At 35.8% G+C, this 16,975-nt stretch overlaps 1 protein-coding gene across 12 annotated transcripts in view; it reads left to right on the top strand.

Annotated features, from left to right (window-relative positions):
• LOC126917899 (calcitonin receptor-like) overlaps positions 1 to 16,975 on the top strand; it is a 165,515-nt gene that overhangs the window by 34,525 nt on the left and 114,015 nt on the right. For 2 of the 12 annotated variants that reach the window (XM_050725328.1, XM_050725329.1), the window contains one exon: positions 16,387 to 16,455. The exons of 9 other annotated variants lie outside the window; for them this stretch is intronic. The gene's annotated coding sequence lies outside the window, so the exon portion shown is untranslated. Of the gene's footprint in view, positions 1 to 13,746; positions 13,994 to 16,386; positions 16,456 to 16,975 lie in introns of those variants that run through there. One more of the 12 variants, XM_050725330.1, reaches the window with a different exon arrangement.

The following is a 16,975-nucleotide window of genomic DNA, read 5'->3' as shown; positions in this document are numbered from 1 at the left end:
CTGTTATTATTGGCTTGGAATTCGTCTTGGATCGTACGATTTCAGTTCGTTGCACACGGAGAAGTGATATCGGACTTTACAATGTCTGCAAAGTAATATAATAGAATTGTACATTCAGTGAATTCTGAAGTACGTACGAAATTAGGTACAGAGACTCGATTGCAACTGTGGAATCTCCTACTTTAGAACTTTTGGATTATAAAATTCATCGAAGGGGACGCCGGAATCATAAAATTTATATATTCTTATTTTTCTCTTTCTCCTCTCGTTCTTCCACAATTTCGAATCTTTCATATTCTTCGGTTTCTGCATCGCGTGATCAACGGAACTGTGCAATTTTCATAATCCATGATTTTTGGACTACGATACTGCGCGTCACTCGTCTGGCAAACCAGAATTGTAATAAATAAATGCGTAAACCGATACAATTAGCACGAGATCATTGCGAACGAAAGCAACTACGAATTTTCCAATAAATTGTTACAAACGCATCGAAGCACATAATATGTTAGATGAGGTAGCAGATCGGAAGATTGGCGTGGTAGTCATTGCAATTATATGCACAATATGTTCCATGACTTGATCCCAAGCAAGGCAGCCTGTGACAGCATTACGTAACAGCACCGATGAATTTATGGTCGTGATGAGTTGCTCTATAAATTATTCATTTGCTACGCGACAACAGCATTTGAAAAGGGATATGTGTACGTATCGTAGAATGCTCTTCGATTACGGAACGAATACAAATGAAACAAGTGTAACCAAACAATTTCAGATCCAACGAAGTTTCTAAGAAGAAACTTTTGCAACAAAGAGAATTAAATGAAATTAAAACAGCTACGAAATGATATATTAGGAACGCTAAACAAAAGGCATTATCTTGCAAAACAATGAATATTTTCCTCTAGACGATAATTTAATGTAAAACTTGTTTACACAGGATAGAATAGTCTATCTCACTATATAGAATGGACGAAATAACAGTGGATAATTAAGAATAGATAAACATCGAGGAACAAAGTTATATTTTAGCTGGAAGAAATTGGCAAAGAAGGCAGAAAGTGTAAGAATTGATTTATTTGAAATATCCCATGTTATAGAATATTTTGTAATCCTATGTGAATTTGCCAACAAACACGCTATTCTACGCATTCTATACACAAGTAATTCAATTACTTAATACTAAAAAGTAAATTCAGTACGAGATACATCATGCAGCACAGACCAAAGTATCAGGTTGTCCGAAAAGTTTCTTTCGTTTTATAAGGAAATAATAGACGCACAATGTTTTTTGTTTTATATTAGTTTATCGAATTATGCACGACCCTGATAATAGAAATAGAACGAAATGGATCATACCTAATTCAATAAAATAATTCTGTATCATCGTGATAATCGTGATGATATAGAATTAAAATATTAGATCGAAGGATAAGTGTTGCTTATTTTATTACAAAATGAAGATTCGTAATTAAAATAGGTATTGTATAAATTTGTTCCAGTAATTTATCCTCTTGCTTGGAAATCGTATTGACGCGGAGAACTTTAGGCGTACGGAAACAGTTTGCCGATCTATTAATAAAGTGCATCATATCGGACGTTGTATACGGAAGTAATGTTTTAGTTTTTGTCTTGAAGAAAAGCAGAAGTACAACGAGCTCGGTAAAAATTCCGAGAACGTAATCGTAATTTGAACATTTACATATTACCGTGTGTCACATAGCTCTTATTTCATGGAAATGGTACAAAGAGATTCGTTTGCAAAAAGATAGTTGCGGTTTACTAAAAAGAAAAAAGAAAAAAATAACAATATTTGATATTAAAGAGAATTTTTTTAGCCATTATCGGTATATTAGATATATTTTCATATCAAAATACTTTTTAACTATTTCTTTTATTTTATATCCTGAATAGTTCATCAGTCTGAGAATTTTCCCGCACGAATCCTGCTCAATCTCTTTAACCGATTTCCGTGAAATAATTTCTTGGATCGACGAGTTACACGCATCTGCGACACGAATTTGTCCGGTAATTGCGTTTCTTCTTGCCGATAAAAATCGATTTCGAGAGAATACACACTTGCAAGCAGCTGTTTCACTCGTTTCGCTATTTTAATAAAGTTTCTACAAAAATTCGTTTTACGTACTTTCGTTGGACGATACTCGCTTTGTACGTTTCATGTTTTATGTACTTTACTCTATAAATAGGTTGCGGATATTTATGCGTTTACCAGTAAAGTTCAGCGAAATTGAAAATACGGACAGTGCACTCGATGCGCAAAAATATATAAAATATTCAAAATGTGATGCTCTCCGTAATATTTGGCGGACGAAACAAATTTCTAGATTCCTCCTTTTTTTTAAATTACATCCAAGAAAAAAAGGGAAATGAGTAAAATGAAAAAAAGAAAAATTTGGATAGGTATCCGCAGTCTAGTTATAACGTTTGATGGACGAAAAATCTTTTCTCAGATTCAATCTCTTTAACTGTGTCGATAAAAATATGTATTCGCATAAATATCCGCTCTCTATTTATTAGTTTCACCATTGCCGATTTATTTTTCTTCGTTTCTCTTTCGGACGATACCTGACGATAGTTCGCGTCGAAAGCTACAATTTATCAAATCGAATCGAATTGAACAGCTGAAGGAATAAGATACAGTCTCTTGATAATGTCGACCCAATAAAAGAAATAAATTGGCCCTGACTTGGTGAACTCGGATAGAAAATTCGATTTTATCGGGAGAAACATTTCAAGCAAATTACGAGAACGTTGTTCCTTATTTTTAAAGTTTAGCTATTACATTAAGAAACCAGTGCAAGTAATTATCGAGTCGAACATATCGTCCAAAGTGGCAACGATAAAATTCTGCGCTATTAAAATTAGTTTGGAATATTAAAAAAGAAAGTGTCGTTGAATGTTTCTCTCCCAAAGAAATATTTTTCTAACGGCAAAAAGGTTGGCGAAATCGTAGAGCTGAGCTTTCGTTGAGACACAGGGAGTGATATTTCCACGGTGAAGTCTCGTAAAAGGAAACTCGCCCGGTTTAAGCGAGCGCGGAACTTGTAACTACGTACCACCTCGTAAACCATTCTCTCTTCTTCGAATCCTCTTCATTTCCTGGTTCTAGCACGTTACCACGGGAAATCTGACGGGAGAGCATCCTTGCACCCAGTTAACCGACTGAATTTCCACTGCACACCTTTCTACCGCCTCATTCTAACGCCTGTATCTTTCCCTATTATTTTTACGTAAAACGATTTTCGCTGTTTCACGAGAAACAGAATCACACGGACGGAGAATCAGAGTTTTCGAACATTTAGGGATCTTTTTAAAATTTTGTTCGAAGATTGAGAAGTGTCATGAAGCCAAGTAGAATTATCTGCTAATGAGTAGAAGTTGCGTAAATGCAATATTTTTAAGGAACATAAATAAAACAATTCAATATGTACATATTACTTTATAAAGCTATAAAAAAAATTCGAGGCAGAAATAAAAGAATTGTTTTTATATAAGTAGATTTAACGTCAACTGTGAGGCTGTTGACGATGCATGCGAATGTGCTTAAAGCATCGTGTCGATTATTTTGATTTCTTTAATGAATTTTAGCAGTTTGTGGATGTTGTTCTTCTTGACATTGTTTTTAGTACACGGATTCAGTTTCTGCTTCATGCAACGCGTGTTATACTTCTAGGATAAAATGAGATGTTCCCCTGTGACTGGTACGTAGCGATCTTCGCATAGATTCTTTGTTGATAAATAAAAAGCAGGAGATTTTTGCGTGGCCTGTTCGCGTGCGAGTAACAGCGACCCGGTCTTTTCTGAGCAACGAGAGGGTTGAATCGTATTTTTGGAAGAGCGAGTCGCTGATGTTTTTAACGTGGGTGGGTGCTGTTATAGTCTTTGTCACCGCTGGATTAATCAGTTTTTAGGATCTATAACGAAGTGTTCCACGAAGGAGGTCATAGAATATTCATTCGAATTTGAGGACGTGGCGGCCTGTTTAGCGACCTGGTTGGCGACCTCCTCGTTACCTTGGATACCGATGTGGCCTGGAATCATATTAGTTTGATCTCGTTGCCTCTGTCGATGATTTTGCGACGGGGGAAACATTATTCTTGTCGTTATTTGTCTAAATATTTCAATTTCTTCAGTTTCCAAAAATTGTAGAATGTAGACAGACGCTAGGAATTGCTTCTCGTGACCACGATGTTAGAAACCAGAGTTCCATAAACTGGAAATTATTTGAAGGAGAGATCGCGAATGAAACGTTGTCTTGTTAATCAGTTCTTTCACGTTCCTAATATTTTTGATCGAATTTTCAAATATTACACGACAAGATTAATACGACAACTGGAAAATATGGAAGAGACATTTTGATAGAATAATTATCGCGAACATTGCGTTATTAGCGTACTTCGTGATTGTAATAAAGTAAATAAATGTACGGAGAATATTCCTATAATAATCCCAAAATTTTCTGTCGCTTTGTAAAACAATTTCGCAATACAGTGACAAGTGAAATTCTCCGTTTTTCATTCGATTATCGCCGCTTTTAGACGAGAAGGCGCGATATTCCCAGGTAATCCGATGCCAGGATTCTAACGTGCTACGTGGAATACGGAATCGAAGCTTCTTCCCGCGAAATATTTCACGGAGATTTGCTTCCGTTGACACTCGCTTGATTTCCTATTTGTTCCACGCAATCGTACGTTATTTTTCCATATTCTTTCGCCCGCCCATCAATTCGATTCTCTTTCAATCGACATTAATTCCAGATCATTTCACGCACGAATGAATAATTAAATGAGATCATGCATGTATTTATTATTTACCACCAACGCTTTGTATCGCGCAAATTCTTCCATCCTGAATTACGATTAAACGCGCGATTAAATTTAAGGTTTATCGAGACACGAAGATAGCCTCGATGCCGATTCAGCTTTGTTCCACAGATATTGTAATATTCGCATACACGGTCATCGTGCCCGTTTCGTATCGCGATTTCCACTAAAGTAAATAGATATGAAACGCTCGAACTTGCTGGCATAACAAAGTACGAATTTATGAACATGTCGATATCGTTATTCTTCCTTGGAATCTCGTTGTATAGACCGTATTGAATCGATCTGATAGCTTTTGTCACGTGAGTTTAGCGCATGGGTCTCGATAATTACATGTTTAACCCTTTGCACTCCTAAGTCGAGTGTGACTCGACATCAGTTTTTATCTCAGGAGCTCCTTCGTCGAGTTCCACTCGACATTCTTTCAGTGCCACCTTTTTCCGTGAAACGTGCGAAAGAAAAGCAGGATTGCATCCTGGAAATTGTTTCAAGATGTCTCATACACTTAAAAATTACAAAATACAATAATAGTGTGAATAAAACTGGTATTTAAGTGAATTTATTTCTTCCTTTATTTATTTAAATTGTCTTATTTTTTAGTTAAAGTAAATTTCAAACGAGACACCTAAAAGCTGCTGGTAACGAAAATGAAATAAAATTCGTAGTGCAAATATTAATTAATATTCATAGTTGTGTTAAGAGCTATTTGTTATTTAATTAATTTTTTATCTTCGTATAAGAATTTAGAACACGTTTTCGCTTTTCTCGAATGAAACCATACGCTTCGATCAGAGAAATAAAAATGATCAGTTAACGAAAGGATGACAGGATCGATTATCTCTCTTTTTAATATTTTCACCAGCATCGTGACCCGCTTCCCTAAAGGAGTATTTTTATACTTTAAATTATAACTATTTCCATAATATCGCGCAAGTATTCTTTGGAAACATGCGAGCTTAACCGGTATCGCGTTCTTTAAACTCTCTGGCAAAGTGAATGAGCAGAAGCACGCGCAAAGGATTCGCGTTCTTCTTTGTGGAAAAACATCTCGGAAGGAGAAAATTGATTCTGTCAGCGGAGTGATGAGTTGTAAGTGTGTGTGCGTGTCTCTCCTGTCTCTTCGCTACTGTCGCACACGAATTATACTTCCCCGTCCCTTTGCTGGAAATCGCGTACGTCTCGAATGAGAGACGAGTTCTCTTTTTGCTTATCAAGTTTAATAGAGTCTAGATGTTATTCTTCGAATTTAATACAGCCGTTGAAATCTTATTTCTTATTCCTAAAAGAAAGATCGTTGCATTTTACAATTCCGAGATTAAAAATAATTATTCTCTATCGACCATTACGACGTTTGCCATTCATTCGTAAGTACACATTGTATAACGATTGATTAATTCTCATCTGATCGTATTAATCCTTCCATTAAATGCGCCTTCCATTAAAGGCAAGAGATATTAAAATCGTCCTTCATCCGTAAATGATGGAACATCCATAAAAACTCGCATATCGTGTGTCACCAAATATGGGTGACACTAATATCGAAGTATTAATCTATCATACTACCCTCTGCTTTGGTGTCCAAAATCCACAACGAAGGCAATGTAACTCAACCAAATTCGTGATAATTAATCGATAAAAATCCCGACTGAAACAACAACAGTGACGTTGCTATCGCGTAACGAGTGTCGTTAAAATGCTTGTACGATCGTATCACGTAACTAAGACGGTAAAAGAATCTTGAAGATTTTATACATTTTTGTATATTTACATATGCAAATCGTAGACATATAAATTTCCAATAAATGCATAGAGATCCACGTACCATGTACTATTTTACATATTACGTGTTAGAATCGTACGATAAACCTGCAGCTCATTGGCAACCGCATCTTCACACGTCCACTGATTTCCATTCAATACAATTTCATACACGTTAATTTCTCATTACGAACTCACATTACATTTACATTATGGAACACTTAAAGTTTGCAAAATATGTTATTTCACTTTTTCTATGTATTTTCACTTTTTCACGAAACGCTGAAAATTTTCTAGTCCATGAAATCTATCTCTTTGCAACCGCCTTAAAAAATTTCGTAACGTAGGTCGTCGATGGCAATCAACGCGTCGAATCAACAAACGCGTTGAAGAATGACAGCTATCGAGAGAATTTACGTATAAGGAAACTCGAAGGTTATAGGAATATGAGTGTTGGATGTCCGAGATCCTGCGGACAAAAGGAAGGGTGAAAGCTTACTTTGCTCGGCGTAATGGAATTTCATTGTGGGTTATGGATGACGTTCTTGTTCGAAAATCGCGGGCAATCGAGAGACATTGAGCCGGGATAAAAACACGATTATAATTGAGTTTGAAGAGGATCTCTCTAATGGATAGCCGTTTTCGTTCGTCCCTGAGCCAGATCGGGGAATATTTGCGTAATTTTTGATTACGAGTAAGAGCGAAGGTTTCTCACATTTTCTCGACACTCGATTTTTTCCCCTCGTTATTTTCCGATCCAACGATTATCACGGAAACTCGTATCGAAGGGAGACGCTTGACAGACGTTTGGCTCTTTCTGCGATAATTCGTCATGAGCCAACAACGAAGTGACGTTCTAACTTCGTATCATCGATGTAGACATCCGGAGAATCGCGGATCTTCCATAGGTTTTTGTCTTTGCTCGTTTTTCACCGTACCAATTCAATGGCGAAATTTCGCTGGTGGAAATGAACGTCGCTCTGAATGCGGTGTCGTGTTTCGCTAATGATCATTCTCGTCAAAAAGCTCCGTGCTTTATGGTCTCTCTGCTAACCAGATACTTTTGTTTGTAATCCGATGTTGACGTTGTATTATGTTACTGGTGAGTAAAACTACACCTCCTGTCTACTTTCCATTGCCGATCTAATTTTAGTTCTGGAATTCGTTGCAACGTTAGAACTACGAACGAGTGGAGTATATCTGACCATCGGTTCGACGGATTAATCGCTTGTACGACAAAGATACTCTGAATATTCTGGAAAATGCGTTAAACATTAAAATACTCTGTATAACAAACTTGAAACCGATGTATGAAAATTATAGAAAGGTAGAAGAATTATAAGAAAGTGGAAAATAGGGAAGATACGCGATAAAGAAAATCAGTCTTTCATACTTAATTAGAGATCATTTAAATTGGCAAGAACCCACCCTTGTGAATCTATAAAATTTCTATGAAGAGTTATGAACTGGTCGAAACGATTGTTATATTAAAATATAATATTTCAGACCTCTAAATATACTAGTTTAGAGACAATTTTGGATATTAAGTATTAGATACAAAATGATGCTAACGGGAACTGTATTACAGGGGAAATACAGTTCATCAACTGTGATTATTTTCCTAAAGAGGCAATGAGTATTTGTGAGGCTTTAAATTGCATAAGTAGAAGGGGTTCTAAATGGAATATCAGTTAGAGGATAAAAGCTTTAATACAACAGAGAGACTAGTTCAAAGAGATTAGAGGGAATTAATTTTGGTATTCGTCGTAGTAAGAGGAGCATCTGTTAGCATCCATGTATTATGTTAAAATCCATCAAACATTTGGATTACCGCCAAAATTTGTTTCACATGTTACGTACATTTTCCTACCTATGTTAGTATGCATGGAATTCGAAAAATTTTAATTAAAGTGTTTGCGGCGCTGTTGCAGAAACTATGAAATTAAGATGCTATGAGCTAGAGACAGTGCATTAAAATTGTTTTAATTAGTTTGTTTAAATAACAATGGCTGTATATGAGCGAGAGAAAGCAATTACGTAATAATAGAAATATAAAAATATCTTACGTAACTTATCGTTATTCTGATATTGTTTATTTATCGATTACTGTTAAAATACATCCAAACAAATTGGAATTTTCGTGCAATTTCATTGTATCAAAATTATGCTCAGATTTTGCCGCACGCGATACCTTTTGCGTAAGATGTCTGAGAATATGCAAAATAATATATCGAGTCGCTTCATCGCGTATCGATTGAAATTAATTTTTCATTGTGTTAAGCTGCGGTTGCAGTGATAAATTTGCACGCAAGACGCCGATGTATAGGCGTTACAAAGCGGAAATAGCAACGGAAAACCCGTGGTTTTAGAGGGCACCAACATCAATTTCATTCGGGTCAAAGTGCATCATTGCTAAACCGGATGTTTGGACAAGCATGCAAATGGCAACAGGTTATACGTGGCATCTGTTGCTTCTCGATTCGATTACCGTCGCTTCTGAAAAATTGGGACGACCGTCGTTATTGATAGTTATGTAAATTCCGAGAGGGAGGACAAATTTCTAGGATCTTCGAAGCGGCATGAAAATATCGCACAGTATTTATATTTTAATTTTTACATTTTCATCGTTAGACAGACACTTCCTTGATAATTATTTTCAACTTTATCGGTAAAATTTAGTGACACAAATTATGAACATTAAAATTTCGTACATTAAATTCTCAAGATGCTCCCTAATCTTTGCTGTATTTTATTCCAAAATATACGGTCACTTATAAAGCATTAAACATTTTCATATAAACGATTATATATAAATGAAGTGATATATGTAGCAACATATTCATTTCTTAATGTATAAAATGAACAGAGAACATCTCAGTTGTCTTGGTATGTAACGCACTAATTTTCCAACGAATTTCTCTCATATTTTATTCAATTACAGTTTATACAATTTAGTGATAGAATGTAGAAATATGTAGGACATACGTAACAACATATTTATTTTTTAATGTGTAAAATTAATAGAGAACATCTCAGTTGTCTTGGTATGTAACGCACTAATTTTCCAACGAATTTCTCTCATATTTTATTCAATTACAGTTTATACAATTTAGTGATAGAATGTAGAAATATGTAGGACATACGTAACAACATATTTATTTTTTAATGTGTAAAATTAATAGAGAACATCTTAGTCGTCTTGGCATGTAACGCACTAATTTTCCAACGAATTTCTCTCATACTTTATTCAATTACAGTTTATACAATTTAGTGATAGAATGTAGAAATATGTAGGACATACGTAACAACATATTTATTTTTTAATGTGTAAAATTAATAGAGAACATCTTAGTCGTCTTGGCATGTAACGCATTAATTTTCCAACGAATTTCTCTCATATTTTATTCAATTACAGTTTATACAATTTAGTGATAGAATGTAGAAATATGTAGGACATACGTAACAACATATTTATTTTTTAATGTGTAAAATTAATAGAGAACATCTTAGTCGTCTTGGCATGTAACGCACTAATTTTCCAACGAATTTCTCTCATATTTTATTCAATTACAGTTTATACAATTTAGTGATAGAATGTAGAAGTATGTAGGACATACCTAACAACATATTTATTTTTTAATGTGTAAAATTAATAGAGAACATCTTAGTCGTCTTGGCATGTAACGCACTAATTTTCCAACGAATTTCTCTCATATTTTATTCAATTACAGTTTATACAATTTAGTGATAGAATGTAGAAATATGTAGGACATACCTAACAACATATTTATTTTTTAATGTGTAAAATTAATAGAGAACATCTTAGTCGTCTTGGCATGTAACGCACTAATTTTCCAACGAATTTCTCTCATATTTTATTCAATTACAGTTTATACAATTTAGTGATAGAATGTAGAAATATGTAGGACATACGTAACAACATATTTATTTTTTAATGTGTAAAATTAATAGAGAACATCTTAGTCGTCTTGGCATGTAACGCACTAATTTTCCAACGAATTTCTCTCATATTTTATTCAATTACAGTTTATACAATTTAGTGATAGAATGTAGAAATATGTAGGACATACGTAACAACATATTTATTTTTTAATGTGTAAAATTAATAGAGAACATCTTAGTCGTCTTGGCATGTAACGCACTAATTTTCCAACGAATTTCTCTCATATTTTATTCAATTACAGTTTATACAATTTAGTGATAGAATGTAGAAATATGTAGGACATACGTAACAACATATTTATTTTTTAATGTGTAAAATTAATAGAGAACATCTTAGTCGTCTTGGCATGTAACGCACTAATTTTCCAACGAACTTCTGTCGTATTATATCCGATACAGTTCATACAATTTAGCAAATAGAACGTAGAAATATGTAGGAAATGGAACGCAAATCGATAGAGCTCGTCGACAAAACTTCACAAACGAGAAGATTAATGGTCTGTCCGTTTTGGGTTACCGAGATAACGCCGGAGTCGATGTAGACATTGCAAAAACACATAGCGTTAGGGATTTCACGTCTTACAATGTAATTGATGTACTTAGCGTGCATCAACAACGGCAGTTCGTTCAAGCTTCACGTTGTTCCTCCGAGGATAAAACTAGACGATTAAGAGCTCATGAAAGATAAACAAAATACTACCAGAGATAATGTACGAGTTAGATAATCGACGTGTTTTTATCTTCTCGCGTAATTTGGGGATTCACGATCGCTTAACTTCCACTTTTAATATCTTTCGATCTAATTAATCGAGATTTTTGAACACGTTACAATAAGTAAAACGTTGTTACATTTTAGTATTTTTAATAAACTTTGCCTTTAATACTGTGATTATCGACCTGTAATACGCATCTAAATGTTTCGTATATAAATCGATATAATTCAAACGATATTTCCTTCTACAAAGACATCGAAAACCTAGAAACTTTTGTACGCCAGAACTATACATATACAGTCAACGTTATCAATACACGTTATCAGAATACGATAGTTCGACTCAGATTGGCAAAGCAGATTGCCAGGTGCTGTTTCCGAGCAACAAAAAGAACATGTTTTTTTAGGATCAACAAAACCGATCAATGCTCGATCTGCAGTGATCAGGAGTTGGAAACTGCGTAACGTTTTCTGTTCAGCTGCGCTCGGTAACGAGCTTCCAGACGCCGTATCCGAGGACCGTACCCATGTTTTTTTACAAAATTTGAACGAAGAACAAGCCAAATGGATTTACTGTTGCGTTCGAATCGCATTAAAAACAAGAGCGTTTTGCCTACACGAATAGAACATAAGCTTAGAAATAGGGCATATGGTAATAAGTTTCTCGTAAACGGAATATTACACCTGTGTTGACTAAAACACAGCGCGATAGCCGTAAGTTCATATATTATGCTACACGAGTACATATTATTATTATTATTAATACTATTAATTCAGATGATATTATTAAAGTTAAAGTAGATAGATCTGTATAATTATGTCTCTATCTAAATAAAAATCAACATTAATTCTGGCGGAAATACCTGCATATATTAGGTTGTCCGAAAAGTTTCTTTCGTTTTATGAGGAAATAATAAACGTACAAGGTTTTTTATTTTATATTATTTTCTCGAATTACGTACGATCCATTTTGTTCTGTTGAGATAAACACCGCGACATTTCACACACCTTGTTTCACGTTTTTATAAATGTGCGCTGTTGCAAAAAACACGTTTGCGAAAGGAAGACACTTTTCGGACAACCTAATATTTTCAGTACTTGTAAAGAAAGAAAATCCGAGATTTCGGCTCATTTTGGTAATTAAAAAATTCGCGTTAAAATTCATCGGGACATTTCGACTTTAACAAAACGCTAAACGATATGGAAATGTCTGGATTTGCAGCTCGGTAGCCGAGCTTCGTAACGTCCCTATCGAATCTTCCTCCGTACGTATTGTACGAAAATATTGCGAAACATCCTGTACGAATTGCTTTATCGTTAGGTCTGAAAATGCGTGCGCGAGCTACAGTGATTATAGGGTACGGCGCGGAACGGATAGCGTGGCGATTCGATCGACGCCGGGGCAAACAGGATGCAGTCAACAGGGTGGTTCGTCTGCTTTTGTAGTCACAGTGGGAAATCAGATGAAACCGGACTCCTGATACGGCTGCATCGGCTTCGACGTAAATGCATACGGTGGTCGTGTGTATGACGTTTGCGTGACACGCGAATGCCGGGAATCGATAACGTAATTCCGCTGTACGTGAGAGCAGAATCGATCACGTGGATCGCGCGCAAAACTACGAAGCAGGTTTTGTTAAATCACACACCGTGTAATTTCATTTTCTATCGGTATCGAGCCTCGACGCCGCAATTATGCCACGCGCGTCTCGCGCTCCTTCTAAATTCAATCTTCATACGTACGTTATCGTCCGTAAATATTCCTATATTTCGATAAATTTGCAATTCTACGATGTTACACTGACGATATTAATAAACCGACGAGTTTGTTAACTCGTTTGTTATGACTTTGCAATTTTACACCGAAAGGAATAATCAACTGGCTCGTCTCGAAGTAGTTCAAACGAAGAGTTTCGATATTCTTGCAGTTACTAGAATCATGTCGATGCTTGTGACAAGTTCAACGTCGTCTTTGATTAAAATAAAGAGATTTTAAAATAGGAACCCGTGCTCGTTTAGTCGTGTCACATCGCGATCTCATATCGATTATAATCCGGATTTACTTCCGGATGATATGGACATGGAAATTTTTCTATTTCTAGCGTAAACACAGGTAAACATTTAAGGGAAGAGAAGGTAAAGCTGTTTCAGTTATCCAACAGAAAAATTCACGAGAGGCGTTCGATTTGTCAAGCACGATTCTATCGAGTAGATGAAATTTGAAGTTCTCACTGCGGAAATACATGGGTATCGTGATAGTCGGTTTCTAGGTGTTGGAAATTCCACGATATCACTTATCCGACGATTTGCCAACATCCAATCGTACGGTCAATTTGTACGTCCCGACGATTTGAATCTATCGAGCGTGCTATACTAAGTACGGCGTGCGACTATCTGACGTGGTTGTCGGATGAAACTGAAACGCAGAAATGTTTACTATTCGTCGTCGTTCCGCTGAACGAACGTAGTAGCATGTTTTTCACGGTTGATACGGTGTATAGCGTATACGTGTATTCGTTGCAAGTTAATGATTCGCGAGTTTCCGCTAAGAAATTTATACGCTGCAAGAGCGATGCTGAATTTTAGTAAAATAATCCGTTACTGGTCTGACAAGTAGTACGGGACGCGCTTTCGTTTCGATTGAATAGTGATTCGATTCTCAGCCATACGTGGGTCGAAATTAATTATTTTTTAGAACCAACGAATCTACAAACACGTACGTCCAATCTACATTTTTTCTTACGGATAGTTTTACGAAGTACACGCATCAAACGTCGAAATTCCTTCCCGGCTAAAACATATTTTCTTCGATGATACGAGTTTCTTTCGTAAAGAGAAATAGTTGAGTGTTAAAACGACGAATCTGTGATTACCATTTACTAACATTTATCTTTAATCTCTCGATAAAATGTCAGCAACTTTCAATGCCGTTATGCAAAATGTTGACGAGGTAGTTAATTACAATATGCCCTACGGCCACTTACTAGCGTATTACCGTGGATATAATAGGAAAATTGGGACGCATGTGGCGTGCAAGTGCAAAAACGAAAACTATAGTACGTTCAAGGCGAACATTCAGGAACTCTTTTGTGCAACTCGTATGCCGTAACAATTTATCTTGTTACTTTTTTCGCCATGCAAATCGTTCTATCCTTAAAGATCGTTTCTTCGAAATTGCTATCGTATGTTATCGTCGTTCTCCAGCCATCTCCGTTTTTGTTACGCGCGATTTAATCAAAATGTTGTGCCGAGGTAAAGCGCAATGAAAATTTGTCAATCTCGTTAAATCCAATCAATCTATTGCATCAATCGTTTCTATTATAGATCGAATGAAATAAATACTGTTTGAAGGTGACAACGATAAATAAGAAAGGCGTTAAGTGAGTTTCAACGATGCTTTTGTCTTTTAATTACCAAGGTGTTCAATTGGGAATTTAAGGGATTCGAAATTCCCTTTCAGACGCAGTTCGAGAGGAAAGCGAGTTTCGTTGGTTAGGAATCTTCTTCCATTTCGAGCGAAATGTTCTTTTGTTTGTTAAACACACTAAAGGTTTCTTCCTCCTTGTCCCTTTTGTTTCGTCAAGCAAATAGCATTTCTCTATTCGAATTGAAAGCTACATTAGAGCATAAAGCTGCATTAAATTACCATTCGCGGCTCGTTACACGATTATGTCGGAATCAATGAAATTAATCACGGTGGAAGTTAGATGAACATGTAGATATATTTCTTTAAAACGGAACGACCCAGGAATATTCTTTCATTCTTTTTATAAGTACTCGCTTATCTCGTGTTAATCATTAAGATAAGTAATTAGTAGACTGTAAATATTTACACAAATTAATATTTTTCTAACACGAACGAATGGAACCTACGTATTCGTCTCACCCACTTTGATGAACTTTCAAAATTAAATGTTAAAATTGCAAAGTTGTAAAATGGGGAAATTCCTTCATCTGCAAAGGAAATTTCATCGATTCCTATCGAATACGAAATTCTAAACAAATGTCGAGATCTCATCTCTTTGCTGAGGATACAAACACCTTAAGCTACCTACTTTTGAGGAGCGACAAATGTTCACCAGTTAAATTCCGCCTATTTGTCGCAGCAGGCAAAATATTCAAGGACCAAGAACGTTATCCTTTTACAAACTGGTTCCGCGAGCCGTCGTTCTTTTTTCCTCTGTTATAAATTTTCGTGGAAACTTTCGTGGGGAAAAGTGGTCCCCGATCGAGTGTATCGAAATTGGGATGGAGGCGAAACAGGAGGCGAGAACTTGCGGAACTTGCTATTCAATTTTCGTGGCCGAGCAAGTTTCGCGGAGCGCTTCGCCCTCCATTTTGCCATGTAAATGAAGAGCGATGCATAGTCCGCAAGTCCTTTGGAACTGCTTTAACAGGATGGCATTCCCCGATGTGTTTCACGTGAAACCGCTGTTATGGGCAGAATCCACGTCTGTGTTAGAAACGCGAAATCGTACGATATTGTCCGATGAAAAAATTGAGAAACAGAAAATTTCTATAATAAACGATGTACCATAGTAACTTAAATTAGAACTTTAAAAAGAAGATGTACATGCGTTTTTCCTTTTTTTTTTTTTTTTTTTTTTTTTTTGGTGCCTCGTTGTATTTACGAAAAATGCCAAAGCGTAGAAAAATGGATTTCTCTACGTCATTTATCTTTTTTCCTTCTCATTTTTTGTCTAACTTCAACTAAAACGCTTACGCGAATCGCTCTGTATAGTTGTCGGAAAAGTTCATTAAATCTAGCAGAAACAAGCGATTGATGGTTTATTCTAAAAACTAATATTTCACACGGTGGAAGCGAAGATCGTCGAGTTAGTTGAGCGATCATGAAGAAAGAGCGAAGAGTGGAAATGATGAAAGATGGTAACAGCCATCAAATTTCGTTCAAAGCGCACATCAACTACTAACGTTTCTGTATGCTTTGGAAGGAAATCGAATTCTCGTTAGAAATTCTTAAACTGTGATTTAGGAATCGGGCCGAAGAAAAGATCGATTATGAACGTGGATCTAGAGACTCGGTTCGTGTCTGCTGTTCAGTTCGACAAAGTTCTTTTTTTAATTTCTTCGCTTTGTTTCTTTTTCTAGTTCCAATTCTTTGCACGCGTGCCTTACGTTCACGGGATATTTAAGTGAGTCGCTGTTACGGACTAAACGGTAATTTATTTCTTCGATATTAGTTTTCTTTTGCTTTCTGTAAACTCCGTTAATACTCTTCTCTTTACTTTTTCGCTAAACAGAATGAGAAGCAACTTCTGTTTTCATTACTAACACTATGATTAATTTTCTTCTCTTTATTGACCAATGCGGATTAACTGTTACTAATTTACCGTGGCTAATTTTACTTTATTATTAAGTATGCTTTCTAACATTTCACGCAGAAATTAACCTTCTTTTACTAATCTTGTTACATTTATTTCCATCTATACTATGATGAATGGGGGCGAAACTGAGAGCGTCTTATTCGCAAATATCCGAATCATTAAAATGGAAAAGAAACGTGTAATAGAGTGAATCGACGTGGAAAATAACGAATTATGAAGTTGTATGTTTAACGTAGAATTCTGATGTTTAGTCGCGTTAAACATGATCGATCAATGTCGATAAACACTTTGTTCGTTCTTTGCTTTTCTTTACCACACATCATCGCTCATTACGAGTTTCATATTTAAAGTTC

The sequence above is a fragment of the Bombus affinis genome, chromosome 6, assembly GCF_024516045.1.
Source record: "Bombus affinis isolate iyBomAffi1 chromosome 6, iyBomAffi1.2, whole genome shotgun sequence".
NCBI lineage: Eukaryota > Metazoa > Arthropoda > Insecta > Hymenoptera > Apidae > Bombus > Bombus affinis.
Note: the sequence above shows the minus strand (reverse complement) of the source record. Positions and strands in the feature narration are given on the sequence as shown.